This window comes from Lathamus discolor, chromosome 4 (genome assembly GCF_037157495.1).
Source record: "Lathamus discolor isolate bLatDis1 chromosome 4, bLatDis1.hap1, whole genome shotgun sequence".
NCBI lineage: Eukaryota > Metazoa > Chordata > Aves > Psittaciformes > Psittacidae > Lathamus > Lathamus discolor.
In genome coordinates this window covers 99737082-99753173 of record NC_088887.1, presented here as the reverse complement: position 1 = coordinate 99753173, position 16092 = coordinate 99737082, and the positions used below count along the sequence as shown (strand labels likewise).

Genomic DNA, 16092 nt, shown 5'->3' with positions numbered 1-16092 from the left:
TCGCCCCCCCCCCCCCCCCCTCACCCCCCCCCCCCCATTAGTGGCGGTTGGGTTGGTAGCGCGGGAGCGCGCGCTAGCGGGGAGGGCGTGGAGCGCGCGCTGCCTGCGAGCGGAGGGGAAGGAGACGGGAGGGGGGGGCCACAGGGGGGAGGGGGAGGGGCGGCATTGACAGCGAGCGCCGTGTCCGTAGCGCTGCCTCAGCCCCAGCAGCTCTCCCCCCGCGAGCCCCCCCTCCCTTCCCGGCATGCCCCAGGGCAGCGGGGCTGGCGCTAACGAATTTGAATGAAGAGCCCTGCTCTTTCGGCGCCATTTTCGAGTGATGCCCTATCGCATCGCTGCCGCGGGGGAGACGCGGATCGCGGGGCCGACCGCTGCTGCCGCCGAAAGTCACCTCCCTCACCCGCCGTTCCCCCTCCTCTTCTCCCCCTCGCCGCCACCACCACCGTGCGTTGGAGCGGGTGCCGCCACCGGCATAGGCGGTAAGCGCCGGAGGGACCGGGCGCGGCTGGGGCAGAGGGAATTGGGCGGGCAGGCGGGGGAAGACCGTCTTCGGTAAACGGGGGTAACCTGCACCCCGCCGCTGCTGAGGAAAGTCGCTTCAGGATCCCGGTGGGCAGAGGGCGGGAGGCTCCCGGAGGTGGCGGCAGCTTTCGCCGGTGGCTCCTGGGCGGATCTGTCACTCGCTTCCCTCAGCCTCGGAGGGTGGGAGCGGGCGGGAGCGGCTGCCTCCTCCGGCAGGTAACCCTGCCGCCCGGGGCGGCGGGCAGCATCTCTCTCTGGTGGGGATCACGGGAGCGCCGCTCACCCCCCGGCGGCCCGGCCCGGCCCGGGCAGAGCGGTGCGGAGGCGGGCGGGGGGAGCCCGGGGCGGGCGGGAGGCGCGGGACAGCCGGAGCGGAGGGTCGCGCTGTGGACCCGGTGTGCGCCCCACTCCTTCGTGACATGACATGACAGGCTTCCCTCTGATCTCCCCCTCTCCTTGCCACCCCCACCCCCCGCGGATCCCTCCCTCCCGCCTTCTCCCCCGCCTCTCTGCCGTGGAAATTTCGGGGCAGCGCTCGGGACACGGCGGCTCCTGCTTCCCGGCTCTGCAGCAGCAGCCAGGATGACTTCCTCACTTACATGCACATCTCCCTTTCTCGCACGCCTCCTCCTCCTCCCCCCCCCCCGCCTCCTCCTTTCTCTCTCCCCGTGTTTTCGTAATCCGGATTAATGCCCCTTCTCTCTTTCCCTTCGGTCCCCCCTTTCCCCCCCAAAATAAGAGGACAACCTTCCCTTTTTTCCTCCGTTTGTTTCCTTTCCATGTTAGCAGATTAACTTCTCCGTTTAAGCGCTTTCTCCACCTCCCACTCAAGCGCTTAATTTCCCATGTCACGATATCGGAGCCGCCTTTAGCAGAAACCTGGGTGACGGTTATGCTGCCACATGCTATCACATTTATCATCTCTGTCCCTTTGGGTATTAACGAAGGACCAAAGTGCTGTTCATCGCGTATTGCATAGGGCTATTTTTCCCCACTCTTAACGTTAAAACGCGAGTTTCCTTCCTGAGCTAGAGGGGGGGAAACATAATCCGAGGCCATTTGAATCGTGCCAGCTATTTGTAGGTGTTTTTCCTCTCCTCCTACACACCCCAAAAACGAGTAAATACCCTCCCCATAGATAGCCCAGCCTAATACTGTGATCAGAGCTGGCCATTCACCTCCTCTTCTCCGCCTACAAAATTCTCTGTCTCTGTCACCCGGGTCGCTATTTGTCATTGGCTTAGCTATTTTTTGGTGGCTGTTTCTATGTCATTTCTCGGTGGCCAGCAGCTCTCGGGTTTTCGCTGCTGGATAAGCTCGATCGTGCTTATTGTGATAGGCGCCGAATCCACTCCCTCTCTCCCTCTCGCAGTCGATCTGGGGAGCGATTCCCTCGTCGCACACACATAATATGTGACACCGTGCCTTTTCCTCCACGATGCCGTTTAACCCTCTCGGGGCCGGGGTTGGCGTGGGCACTCGCGTTTCGGAGTTGCACACACATACAGACACGCAGAGAGACACATACAAGACATATTTTTGTTGCTGCAGCTCCTCGGTGGGAGCGCGGGCAGGGATAACGCCGTGCAGCGGAGTAGGGAGCTCCGCAGCAGCTCGGGCGCTGGCAGGCCAACGGGCTCCTTCCCAGCTACAATTTCTAGCGTTACTTTTCATTCCTCTTCCTACTTCCCTCTTCGCTTTCGGCCGCGTACCGTTTTGGTGGTTTTTTTTGAGTGGTTGGTTGGTTTTGCTTTTTTTTTGTTATTATTTATTTTATTTTATCCGGAGGCAGGAAGGCGTATGGATATATTCCCCGATGCCGTGCGATCGGCGGGCGCTCTGGGCTGCTGTCGAGCTGGTGGGCGCGCAGGATGCGCAGCGAACGCAGCATCGGGCCCCTTTGAAGGCGCCCGTTGAGCGGAGCCCGGACCGGCTGCTGCCCCCCCTGGTTGCCTGCGGGGTCGCGGGGCTGGGGCTGGGAGGTTGGACGGGGTCACAGCCTTGCCCCTCTCCTCTACCCCCCTCCTCCTTCACCCCCCCAGCCCCCATGCACATCCCTCCGCGGCGTCCAAAGCCAAAACCGGCCGCCTTAGGCTTAGCACCCTTGCCACCGAAAATAACGAGTTAACCGAAGAACGTAGGAGGGACGTAGAGAAGACTTGGGGTGCAGAAGTGCTGTACAAAAGATTTCTGTGTACATGGCTGAGAGCGTGTAGTCTTAAAGTGAAATGCAAAACTTAACGTTTCCAGCATGGCAACTGGATTGTGATTCAAGGTATTTTCTGTGTAATGCAGAAATACACTAATTCAAAGAGGTTTTTCTGCCTCAGATCCTTAGTTTCCTTGGATTCTTTTAATCCAGTACACAAATTACATTTTTCAGTCCTTTTTGTCCCTGGGAATAGCTGCTTCGTTTGTCTCTGCAGTTTATACCTTTATGCCCTGAAAGCCAGAAAATTCAGTTTAATCTCTGAAATTGTGATACTAGTGAGATCCTATTGAAATTTAGCGCTTATTTCTTTAGATTTGCATCGATACTTTCCAAGTGGTTTCAGAAACATTTTTAGCAGTTAGTATGGGAATGTGCACAGAGCTGTTTCATTGTAGCTGTGTATACTTCCAAATATCAGGATTTGAAGAGATTTACACTGTTCAGCGTGGAAGTGCACTCACAGGCACTGACTTTCACTTTCAAAGAAATAACTGTCCTGACTCATAGCTAATTTGTAAAAAAAAAAATCTATAATTCAGTGTTGTACAGGTGCGCGTACATTTTTCCCTGCTATTTGACAGTCGTGTTCAATGGCATGAATTTTATACCTTTTTTTATTTTAATTAAAATCTGTGCTTAGCACATATTTGACTACATAAACCAACTGTTCTTTTCAGGTTTTTATTTCTCAGCTGCACCATTCCCATATTTTACAATTACATAAAGGTGGGTGTGGCTAAAATGAAAGCAGTAAGCAATCTAATATCAATATATGTGTCTGTTAAGTAGGTTTTCCTTTCTTATACTTGATGTATGCCTTATTTTGAGATATTTTGGGGGAAAAGAGTCATGTAGCTTAAATAGACCCTCGTAGAACTGCTTGCATTTTTCACCTTAGTTAAAATGTCAAACATTAACTGGATTACTTGGCCCTGGAAAAGTTACATTCAGAGGAAATAGCAAATGAACTTAAAGATCTAAACATATATATTTATATTTATAAGCACAGGTTCAAGTTTTATGCTTAATAGAATATTGCTTAGGTATACTGTGTAGCATACATAGTGTGTGTATTTTTTTTTTTTTTTTTTTTCCAACCTAATCCTTTATCTTGATTTTTGGGAAAACCATCCAAATAAGCTTCAGGGTTTTTTTGGGAGGGGGAGTTTTGTTTATTTATTTATTTATTTTTCCTTTCTTTTTTTTACCCCGTAAGTTGTACTGAAAGTTTCTAAGAGATACCCTTCAATTTTCTAGATATGTATCTACTAAAGCTTGGAGTAACTGAGATTATTAATTTTTTTTATTTATTTTCAGAAATAATAGTAATTTGAAAGTGTGACTCTACAACTGTGTGACTTTTTCATGTATTAGGGTGGTTTTACATAGCAAGCTTACTGCAGTAACGTTTTAAAGGTAGACTATATGTACAAGGCGTCATGGGGGGGTTCTATTTGGTTGGTTGATTTTTTTTTTTTTTTTTTTTTTTTTTTTACTTAGCTCCTGGAATTCTGAACTTCTTACTGTTCCATCCAAAATCTAATGTCATGGAAGGAATTTTGCTGCTAAATGGTAGTCTTTATTTCCTTAATTATCCTGATGACTAATAAGTCAGATTCTGTACTGAAGTACAAGTGGAACTGCATACACTACCTGCCTGTGTACACCCTGCCTGTGAACTCTAGGAAAGGTGCACATCTTGTCCATCTTGAATGTCAAAAGCTATCCTAACAGGTGTATCAAAGCTTTCCTGTAACTCTTCTACATAATGTACCAGCACACGACCTTTTTTCACATAAAAAGTAGCCATGTAACAGCATTTCTTTTATAGGACCTTACAGGGTTTTGGTATTTGTATTGGGAAGCAATTAACTACTGAATATATAAGGGAGGACTGAGAGGCTTGTCACTATATTCTACAAATATGCTGCAGGCATTCATTCTGTTTTGTAGATGCAGTCATCCACCCACACCCAAAGGCCCATTGCAAGTCATTTCAGTAATTTACATTCATTGCTAACTGTCAAAGGTAGTGCGCATCTTCGGCTAGTTCTGACTGTCTGTGAAAGAAATAGGGAATGAAACTGTAGACTTCTGTATACAAACAGAAAAATATCTTTATGATGAAACTTTTTAAAACTAAAAATAACTTTATGTAACCCAGTAAGTGTTCTCCACAGATAATTTTATATCTATTTATATTATTACAAGTTCTAAACATCTTAACACTGAAACCCGATTTCAAAAATTAGGATCTTTCCTATTATCAGTAGTACTTGGGCTGCCTCTTCAAACATTTTCCAAATTACTCTGGTACATAGTCCCCTGTGACTCTTCTCACAGCTATCTTTTTTTTTTTTTTTTTTTTTTTAAATAGAGCTAGTAATGAATTTTAAAGGTAAAACAAAAAAAAACTATATGCCCCACCAATACAAGGGGGCCATCAGACAGAGTAGAGATGTGTATCCGCAGGTTTCTATTAACTTTCTTGTTACTCAAAGAAAATGTTCCTTTGCAATTTTATTTTTGTTTTGTACACTATTGGCAGGAGTTATATAGAATTTTTAGGTAACTGATATGTTAATACATAACAAGCTAGGTAAATTAGGTTTCAAAAGCAATCATTTTATTGAAAAATATATTCATTTTGGATAGTGGACAATTTCAGAAATGGTTAGAATCAGCTAGGTCTAAAAGATTTTTGCCCATGTTTAATAGGGTGTAAGGCAATGTCTGTACTGATTTCTTTTTCTTTTTAACCCTTTATTGTAAGTTTTTAAAACACTCCAATTCTAATAAAAAAAACTTTGGGCTGTGTCTACTCACTAGGCAGTTGATAGTGCCACAATGGAGGAATAGTTTTGATCTTAGCTTCGTATGTTGTTTTGTGAGAACTCCAGCAGGCTTGCATGAATATTAGAGAAGGGTAGCAGATCTTGAGCTCTGGTGCAGCTAACACTTAAAGTTTGGCAATTTTTTACTCTAATATTTGCATCTAATATTTTAGTGTATCATTAAAAATAGGTTCTTTTTAAAGAGAATATGAAGTTTTATAACTTTTTATCGCTCTAAACACTTTTCCATATCTCGGTAATGAAGAGTTGCTAGTGTGTAAGGATGACCTTAGACACACACACATTTATCACCAGATACAACTGTAGAAAACCTAAAATACATACATTTAGGTTTTATTTTGTTAACAGTTTCCTGTGATGTCTTCTAAAACTGTAGATGATATTGTTATATTGCTCAAAACTGAAAAATAGCAGTGACTTTCAGTGATCGTTACTAATGTCTAAAGGAAACCACTGTTAGAAATAGGACCCCCCCCCGGTGACTATTTAGTTTGTTTTCAGACACTGTAATGAGTGTATCCACAGTAAATAGATTATTAATAAACTTTTCAACATTGAACCTAGTGGCAACTAATTGTTTTATTTAGCATGAACTAAAATTCAGTTGAAGATTAGGTCTGAGGGAAAGATAATTACACATCGAGCAGGGCTTAAGCTTGTATTTTCAGTTTAAGTGGTTTTATGTAAGACCAAGTTTCAATATTATCTTTAAGTATGTTAAATATCAATATAAGCATTATGGGGAAGGGGTTTTCAGGAAAACTTTTGTGCTTCTGTTTAAGAACAGAAACTTTTTTAAAAGGTGAACTAGAAGATGTGTGGAATACATGAAAATAAAGACAAATTTCTTTTTCTTGTTAAAGCAGGGTGCTTGTTACAGTTCTATACCTGTGAAGGAGGAAGTTTAGTATTTTCTGGAATACACTTAAAGAGTAAAGAACAAATTTATGTAAATATTTGTAAACAAGTGACCAGAGCTAGGCATCAACTACTCACTTATCAGGCATAGGATGTGTTTTGTCGTCGTATCTAAAGTGAAAAAGTCAAAATGAAGTCAAAAGAAATTTAAGAATTTGGCTGTGTGAATACATTGTTTCCTCCAGTAGATGCTTGACTATAGTTACTGCCTCTATCAAGTTATACTTGGTTCTTGCCTGATCATGGCTAATTACTCTCATGGCTGCTTTCTTTTACTTTTTTTTTTTTTTTTTTTTTTACTTTTTTTTCTTTTACTTTTAAAATTTTATTTTCATAATATTATGTGACTGTAATATTTTCATTTATGTTTTATAGAAGCTAAAATTTGTAGGCTGTATTTTAATAAAGGCAATAATGGTACTGCCTGGATGAGCAAAGTAAATTAAAACTCCTTAAAGGAAAACACTAGAAGTTAAATACTTAACAGTAAATAGCATGTGTTAGAAAATATGTCAGGAGTAATCACACAGCCCTTAAGTAGTTTAGTCTTACCTGTTTGCTTCTTTGAGATTGGAGGGAGAGACTGAGGGGAGGGGGAGGGAGAACAACACCCTCCCCTCCCCCCAACTCCTGGGATTATTTTTTTTCCTTCGTCTTACTTTCATCTTAAAATGCTGTGGGAAGAATGAAAGCAGAAACATGCTGATTTGTTTCAGGAGGCTTCTGATAATAAAGAGGCATATCACAGGTGTTCCTAATCAAGTCAGTTTGGTTAAAAAAAAAAATAAGTATTTTTAAAATTAGGATTTCCTGTAACATAGACAATGTGAGGGTCAAGCCGATGACCTACATCTATGTTTGGGGATCAACCATGAAACTGTGGGTGTTGGAAATATGTTATAATACATGACATTTTTATTGCAGGTTTCGACCTTTCAATAGAGAGCTGATTTTGGAGAACGGCTTGCTCCTGTGATTGAAAAACTCTCTCTGGAAGGTTGATGGAGCATGAGAATGGTATATTATATTAACATTTCTCTTATTGCGCATGTTCTGTATTAAAAAAAAGTATACAGTAGTATAGCTTATTCAGATTATTCAAAATAGGTCAGTTCTGCTGGGTTTGTTCAAGTTTTTCATTTGTTAAAATAATTCTTCTTTACACTCCTTCTGTAAAATAATAGAAGATTAAGTAAAAGTACTAGCACAGGCTGTGCTCAGAAGGAAATGAAGTGGCCAAAAATATGTATAAAAAACTGAGTTTGCAACAGCCTTGATCATTAGATTTACATAAATTCTCCATATAGTATTGTTCTTATATTCTTGTTTTGGGAATTACTCCAACTGAAATGTTGCTAATCCAAACCCAAAGTATGGATGATACAGTGTTTATTTTTAAATAGCTAGTTTGTTGTTTGTTTTTTTTTTTTGTTGGGGTGGTGTATTAAAGAATAGAATAGAGAGCTAGCTGAGTGCATTTCGATGTACTATGCAAAATTTGTTTTTAAAGGCATTAGTAAACTAGCTACCTGACAAGCAAAGAAGTAGAAAACAGGAAGAAAATGGTCTTCAGAGCCCTCTGCCTGTACCATAATAGTCAGAATTTTTATTTATTTTCTCTCTTTGCTGGTAAATGCATATTATATAGCAAACCAGTGAACATTTAAGAATAATTAATATGGACTATGCTATACTCATATTGCAAGTCCTGCTTTGCACTAGAAGTACTAATTTGGCTGAAACTGAGAAATCCATTCAGAGTAATCATAACCTATCTACATGTATATGAATAATCTTAACTAACCATTTACATAGACGACTGAAATTAAAATAGTAACTGCTCTTGGATTGAGTAAATTTGTTTAAATACTAAATGGAGTAGTAAAAACTGTAAGACTTTATCTTCGGCAAAATATATTACAGTACAACAAATTTTATGAACGTGTTGTGACTTTAGCAATTCCAGCTTTCAGCTGGAATCCAGTTTTTATCCATAATCAAATCTGTCTGTCTTCAAGAGCATTTTTTTCTTTTTTTCATTTTGTAGGAAGTAATTGTACCATAAAATGAAAGAAGTTTTATACCCTAAAATTTTGGATTATCCCAGTAACTGCTAATTTATACCAAGCAAATCCTGCGAGGTGTAAATTTCATATTTCCTCATTGTTGTAGCTAATGGCTAGTTAGCTGAAGAACTGCTGGCTTTTACCAGTAATACACCTCCTGTTACAGAAGTATTCAAAGTAGACATGTTCTGAATATATTTTTCACATAATACTATGATTTCAGGATAGTTAAGACCTCCTATGGAAAATTTATCAGTTGAGAAACAAAGCTCTGAATACAGAAAGTATAGGAAGTGAAACATAACTTTACATAAGCTTTTCCATTTGTGATTAGTGCTTAGGCAATTCTTAATTTTTAACCTTTCCTTTTTTCTGTGATTAAACACAGTGAAAGTATTTTGATTAATGCTCTAACAGTGGTTGGGTAACATGTCTAATATGCTCCCAAATAAATAAATATTTCACAGTGTGTCCAGAAGCTGCTCTGAATGTACTGCAGTGCTGGTTTGAGGGAATATTTTTTTTTTTTTAACTTTTTTCCTTTTTTTTTTCCTTCTTGTTATCTTAGGAATATAAGGGTTTCACAGAACACTTCTTTGAATTTCATTTTTTTTTTTTCTGTACAAAAGCAATTACGTTCTTGTTAATGAAAATCAGGATTATATTGCAAGGCAAAGGTATCTAAGGCTCCCTTGTGAGATGAGGTGAAAGTTTGATGGAGTGTTCCTTGGTCTGACACAAGTTCAGAGTATTTCTCATAGTTTCTTATTCAGCAAAAAAGGTGGTTTCTGGTTCACAACTGTAAATCAAAGGGGTTTTAAATTTAGGGCCTAATTCTGCAAACTTTTAAGTACACAGGTAGTCCTAATGACTCACAACCATGAATAAGGACTTGCAGAATTATATTCTCATTAGAAGCAAACTTTATTTCCTTGAATTAATAAAAGATATTGGAGTATTTTGAACTTTGAGACAAGTTTAAATAATTTTCAGAAAGACGAGTTTTGCAGTAATGCAGTAATTGAGTCTTATTCATTTACAGGCTCAAATATCTTTCAAGGGTGTTGCAGTTGTTATGAGAATGCACTTTCTAGGTGTTGATTTGCTCTAGAACATTTTTATGCTGAAATTTGGCTTTTTTTTAATTATTTTTAATTGAATTGTTTTGTATTTGGTAGTTAGCATGGCTCTTTCATTACCCAGAGAGTAGGTGGAACTTTAAAGAGACACGTGGGGTGTGTTTGTTTTATTTTCTTACCCTTAGCCTCTGCTATTGTAGTTCTTTTTTTAGCAAAATACCCATTATTTTGTTGTAAGCTGAGCCTGAAATAAGGGCTGCAGTACTTGCTCCTTAAAAATAGTTGATTGGGTTATTGCAAATTATATGCTTAACTTCATGAACTGTTTTGCAATACCTAATTGTAATGAAGCTGAAAAGATAAAAATGTACAGACTTCTTTGCTGAAGTGCTTCTCGTGTAACTTTTCATGGCCACTTTTACTATTCATACTATAGGTACACACTTGAGGCTCCACAGGACCTTGTTGACTGAATCATAATTTGAAAGCTGAATTGCATGCTTATCGCTCATCTAAAAAACTTGCAGATTTTGTCCATTCTTATGCTTTCTTTAAGGACTTTTCTTGCTGTTCAAAGGCAACTTAAATAGTTTTCCTGAAAGAAATATGTAGCTATAAATGCAACCCATGCCTAATTACAACACATGTAAAATCAGCCATTCTTTGCAATCCTATAATACCTTAGGCATGGCTGTTTAAAGTTTTGAAATATGAAACAACTGAATTTTCTGAATTTTGTTAATTTAAACTAGATCCAGCCCTAACATTATTTTTAAATGGAGTTTTGTATACTATTAGATTTAAATAGACATTAACTTTTATTATTAGATTAGGCATTTAATGAAATGTGTATATAGGAAGGATTTAAGACTGGTGTATTTGCACCTCTATTTTTCCTTGTCTGTTAATAAAATGGTCTTGCAAGGCAATAGGAAAAGAAAAACAAATGACATACAAATTCTTTAGGAAAAATAGTTACAACATACTAATTGGGATATTTAAATGCTTATTCTTCTCACTCAAATGCAAATATACGAAAGTAAGGCATTGCCCCTTTTTTATTACTCTGAACTTTATATATTTATTTATTTCAACCAAAACCTAAGTAGAAATTTATGTGAACCCATACATTTAAGATGTGGGTGGGCAAGTGAGAAATGTAATTTGAGTTCTTAAATGGTAAACTAGTGTATTGATGGATTGTTAATCCACCTTGTTTTAGACTGCTGTTCATACACTAACATGAAAAAAAGGGTATGAAGGTGCAGTTGCTGATTAAGTAGTGTGTTTGAATAAACCCCTGTTTCTAGCTTTGCTAATTTTAAATTTATTTTAAATATATGAATATTCACAGGAATTTTTTTTATTCTGACTTCGTTGGAGGCAGGTTTTTTTTTTTTTCCCAGAGAACTAGCTTTTTCTGTTACATTATTATGAATTTTTACACCAATATTTTGAGGAAATGGGTGCTTTGTAGCAAAATACTAAGATAATCTGTTCAAAGCAAGAAATCAGCAACAGGTATTTTTTAAAATTTGTGCAGTACTTAGAAATCTCATCAATGTGTAAATATCTCTAAAATGTTTACACCTTTCCATTAACCCACTATATGCATAGAGCTTGCTTTTTACTTTATCTGGGTGTCCTATGGGTTTTCTTGTTCTGGGGGTTTTGTTGGCTTTTTTCAGCCTTCAGGTCAAAGATTGTAATGATTTTATCCATCCACCTCTTGGTTGATATGAAGAGTGATTTTTTTTTTTTTTTCCCCTCTTTTTTTTTCCTTTTAATTCCCCCTCTCCTCACAGAAGGAAATGGATTTAAGTATTACTATGAAAGTGGACATAAACATTTTGAAAGTATTGTAATTATTAACATGATTATGGTCTTGCCAACTTTAACTGTTAATTTCTTACTTCAAAATAGATACAGCATAACATAAGTCACTTTCAGATTTAGACAAGAATTCAAGTGGTTCTGCTGAAGCAAAAGTTTGGCTTTAGAATTTCTGTGTACTTTTGGAGCAAAATATTCTCTTGGTAGAATGGGTATATACTGTGGTCTTAAGTGTGTTATCACCTCAGTAATTCTGAAAACACTTTGCTTCTTGTTACAAGTTAGTCCATTTTTCATTCAAGATCGGGAATTAGAAAAGGAAGATGCTTCATCTTTTGTGAAACCTTGTCATGGGTCTTATGAGAAGGTCTATCTCTAAATCAAAATATATTTTCAAAAGTCTGTTGCAAAACAGGGTTTTCTGTTGAAACTGACACAATTAAATCAGTGTCTTGCACAGGCAAAAAAAATCCCAGTCAAGAAGAATGGTTATGTACTGGTTACCCTGTCCTCAGGCTCCCCACACCAAAACATTTTTTTTTTTCCAGGTTCACAGGAGAAGGGAGAACGATGCTTTTAATGCCAAGCACAGGAGTTACACAAGCAGCAGTCCAATGTGGGTTTTGGTGTTTTTTTCATTTGTTTTATCAGCTCACTAATGGTATGTTTGAGTTCTCAGGCAGAGTGAGTATTAGTTAGGGATTGTAGTTCTGTATAACCAAACTATTATTTTTTTTTTTTTTTTTTTTAAACAGAGGGTCATATGCTCATCTTAATGGTATTTATCCATAGGCTGTTTGATATGCAAGTGTTACTAATATGTTCTCCATACTTCTTTAAGTCCTAGATTCATGGCCTTTCTAATCAGTTCAAGAGTAGGTAAAATATGGTTTGATATAAACTCACAGGAAAATGCTTGCACTCTTCTTTCTGGAATTACCGGCTTGAAAATCTGGATCTTCATTTGCATGGTGCCTGTTTTGCATCTAGTTTTAGAGTGTAACTAGGAGACTCTTGAATTAGCAGTGAGAGAATAATTCCTTCCAGGGTATTAGTACTGCTAGACTGTGTTCTGTTTTTACACCAGCAACTCTTCAATTTTCGTTCAGGTTTTGATCCCAGCTATGTCATTGTAATTACAGTGAATTTGGCTGTGAAGACTGAGTGTTTGCTTCAGAAATAGATAGTTTTGTGAAGTTTCATAAGAAACTAACTGAAATGTAAAATACAAGAATGTTGGTAAGTTATCTCGTAGATTTAGTCTTGGTATTTTTTTTTTCTGTTTAGAGATACAGATTTCTTCTTGCATTTTCAGTGTGTAATCCTTAATTTGTCAACCTCACAGTCTTCTGACCTGAAAATGATCGTTCAAATTGCTGTTCAATTTTTTTGTTTGTTTTATTTTGAGATGAATATAACTTACATTGCTGACCCACTTTCCATTATGTAGAAACCTGAACAGAATTTGTCATTGAGGTAGGAATTCATGAAGGCTGACACTAGAGGGCAATTCAAAGCAGCAGCTTACCCCTGAACAGTTGCGGGTTCTGTGGCCCTGTGTTGAAAAAGGCAGAGCCCATGGGGGCTTTCCAAGGGTCTTCTCCAGGCAAATCTGGTCTTTCTGATTACCCTCCTAAACAATTTATTTAAGTCGCTTTTCATAGCCCTGAGTGCTCTACTGGGTGAGGAGGAAGCTAAACCAGTTCTTATGCATTGGTGAATTAGAAGTTAAGGAGCATCTTCTTATGTTGTCTTACCTCAGTCACTCTTGCCACTGTCAAAAAGGTAAAACTTAGTCAGTGGTGGGTTTTGTTTGTTTTCAATTTGCTCCTGTGTGCTACATTGAAGCCTTTGTCTGAAAGATACCGGGGTTTGGGAAGGAAGGTCATACTGAACTGAAATTTAAGTGTCTTTTGTTAAATATCAAGGAAAACAGAATATATGGTGAGTAAAATATATTTTTATGCATTTCTTGCAAAAATACTGCAAAGTTATGCAATTAATAAGAGTTATAAATAATTCATTTCATGAAAAAAAAAAAAAAGGCAAAACCAACCGAAGGGGGGGAAAAAAAGCCACACACCACAAACAAAATAAGGCACCAGACAGATACTCTGTCCATAATTTTATGTAAAAAATTAAACATAAAAAATAAACATAAAAAAAAAATTTAATTGTAGATGAGTAATCAGGTGCTGTATTTAATATTTTAACTGAGAGAGATCATCTGTGTTTATTGTGCACAATTTAAACAATTTATATAACAGTGCATTACATAATAAATTACAGTTTTCATAGTTGCAATGTTCATTATAGATTTACAGAACATACTGAATGCTTGTAAATAATAACCTGTAATGCAAGTGGTGATGTCATGGTTCTTGAAAAGCACTCAAGAATTCTTATTTTAGCAATGCAAATTCTCTCATTATATTGAAATGTATGCACCCAGCCATGTAAATGCTGTTGCCACAGTACAAATTTCAACAAGGCAGTTCTATAAATGTGTGTGTTTAAACCTGTCTCTCTAATCTTATATACATAGATATCATATATTATTGTACATTTTATTTGTATTTTTATATAAAAACCCTAAGATTAAAATGTCATGATCATTCCAAACTCTGTACCAGTTTTTCAAGTAGTATTATTTTAGCATTCTCTCATGTAAGTTAGTATAATTGTCTAAAACTTGTTCTTGCTTTAACTGTTCTCAAGGATTTTTATAAGGAATACAATCAGTTTTATAAGGAATACTTACAATCAGTCTGGTAGTGCCACAAATCAATAGAAATACTACAATACGTTGTTACAGTAAACATTTACACCTGTTTTCTGCAGGTCTGATCAGCAACTCCAGTGCAATTTGAAAATATGTAATCAGCTGGAAGTGATGTGCCCAACCTTAATCAGTGCTGGAGCCTTTGGAAGAGAGATTGTGTCATCACACAGTATAAAGTCCGACAATGAGTGACCTTGATGAATCTGTGAAAGAAGAAAATAGTTTTCTCACTTCTTAAATTGCAAAATGCACAAAAGAAGAAGAAAAAAAAATAGTAGAACATGTGGAATTTAACCCACTCAAGTTTTTAGATTCTCTGGGGCTTAGGGGAGGTTTTGGGGCAGGGGGACTGTAGAGGAATTATTTGATGATCATGTGCAGTGATGAAGAGGTCTTAATCACACACATGAACTCTTTATTTTGAGAATGTGAATATTTATACCCAATCTGGCTGAATACTTTAAGTGCTTAAATTGAACTTGCATGTAAGTTTTTAAGTAACTGAATACTTAGTCTTGCAGGTAAGGCACTACCAATTTAAGAATAAGCATTTTTGTGCAAACATGACTCGTGCCTTTTTTTCCTTTTTTTTTTTTTTTCCTTTTTTTCCTTTTACCAGCTTGATTTTTGGCTCTAAATCAAAGAGACCAGTTCTGTTGTTAAGCTAACATTCAGGCTGTCTTCAGAATTTTGTTTATTTGAACAAAGCAAGAGCAAATGTGTAAGTATCAGCAATGCACAGACCAATATTGCAATATTGGTCTGTTCTATCTTTAAGCAGGTGGTTTCATGTGGCAGGCTGGAAGAGAGACTCTTTTTCTTCCCAGCTTTTGACAAAAAGATGACGCATATGACTCAGAATTAGAAGGGGAAATCTGCCAGTTTGCATCAGTTCCTTAACTTGTGGGCTGCTATTCACCACAAGGAGAATCAGTATACTCGCACCAGTGCTTCTTGAGAGATGAGGAGTAATCATTCCCTTCAGAAAGTGTAGGATGATTGGAGTAGGCCTTTCGTATGTTACACTAGGCTTCTCCTGTAAGATTTCTTTGATTGTATTAGATTTTTAGAAAGAAAAAAAATGTGATGCTACATTTAATGTTTAAAATAGGAATCAGGCATCTTATAGCTTAATGCAGTGTAAAAGCAATCTGCTTCCTTTTGAAAATATAAAATTTCTGGTTTTCTTGCACTGAAACTCGAAAACCACTGTAGATCTCCACAGTCAAAAGGTAAGTTTTTAGTATTTTTTTTAACCTAATTCTGTATATCTGAATCTCAATTTCCAGCTTTCAAGAAAGTTAGTAGGACTGAAAAAAAATTAAATATAGTAACTTTGAAGGCAGAAGCCATCTGTTTTGAAGGGGAAAATAATTACTTGATGTAAGAAAGATCTGATTTTTCAAAATGCCATGCTCTAGACCTGCTAAAAAAGACAATGTACAACTTAGTGATAGTTCCAATTCCTTCATATAGGTTTGGTTTATGATGTAGCAAGACTTCTTGCAAGACTGTTACTTGCTCAAAGAATGTACTGTCGACTAGCCTTAAAAAAAAAAAAAAAAAAACACAAACAAAAAGAGAAAAAAGAAGTCAAATGCTGATTGTTCAGAGATTAATGTTTTCTTTTTAGTTTGTGGATATTTACTAGACAGTTTGGCAGGACTGAGAGTACAGTTTATTTTATTTTTTTTACCACTTGTGCTCTTTAGGTATTGTATTATAATTCTTTTTCTTAATATATTAACGTCTAGTTAATTCAGAATGGTTTTACTTTAAGCTTGCTAGTGAAATATTGAAAATCTGGCTTAATATAAAGCCATAA

At 38.0% G+C, this 16092-nt stretch overlaps 1 long non-coding RNA gene across 1 annotated transcript; it reads left to right on the top strand.

Moving 5' to 3' along the window:
• Window positions 1-69: 69 nt before the first annotated feature.
• LOC136012788 (uncharacterized) lies at window positions 70-14829 on the top strand. The gene is made up of 4 exons (XR_010611963.1): window positions 70-479; window positions 7432-7524; window positions 12034-12101; window positions 14327-14829. It is a non-coding gene; the product is annotated as an uncharacterized LOC136012788 (long non-coding RNA).
• Window positions 14830-16092: the final 1263 nt, after the last annotated feature.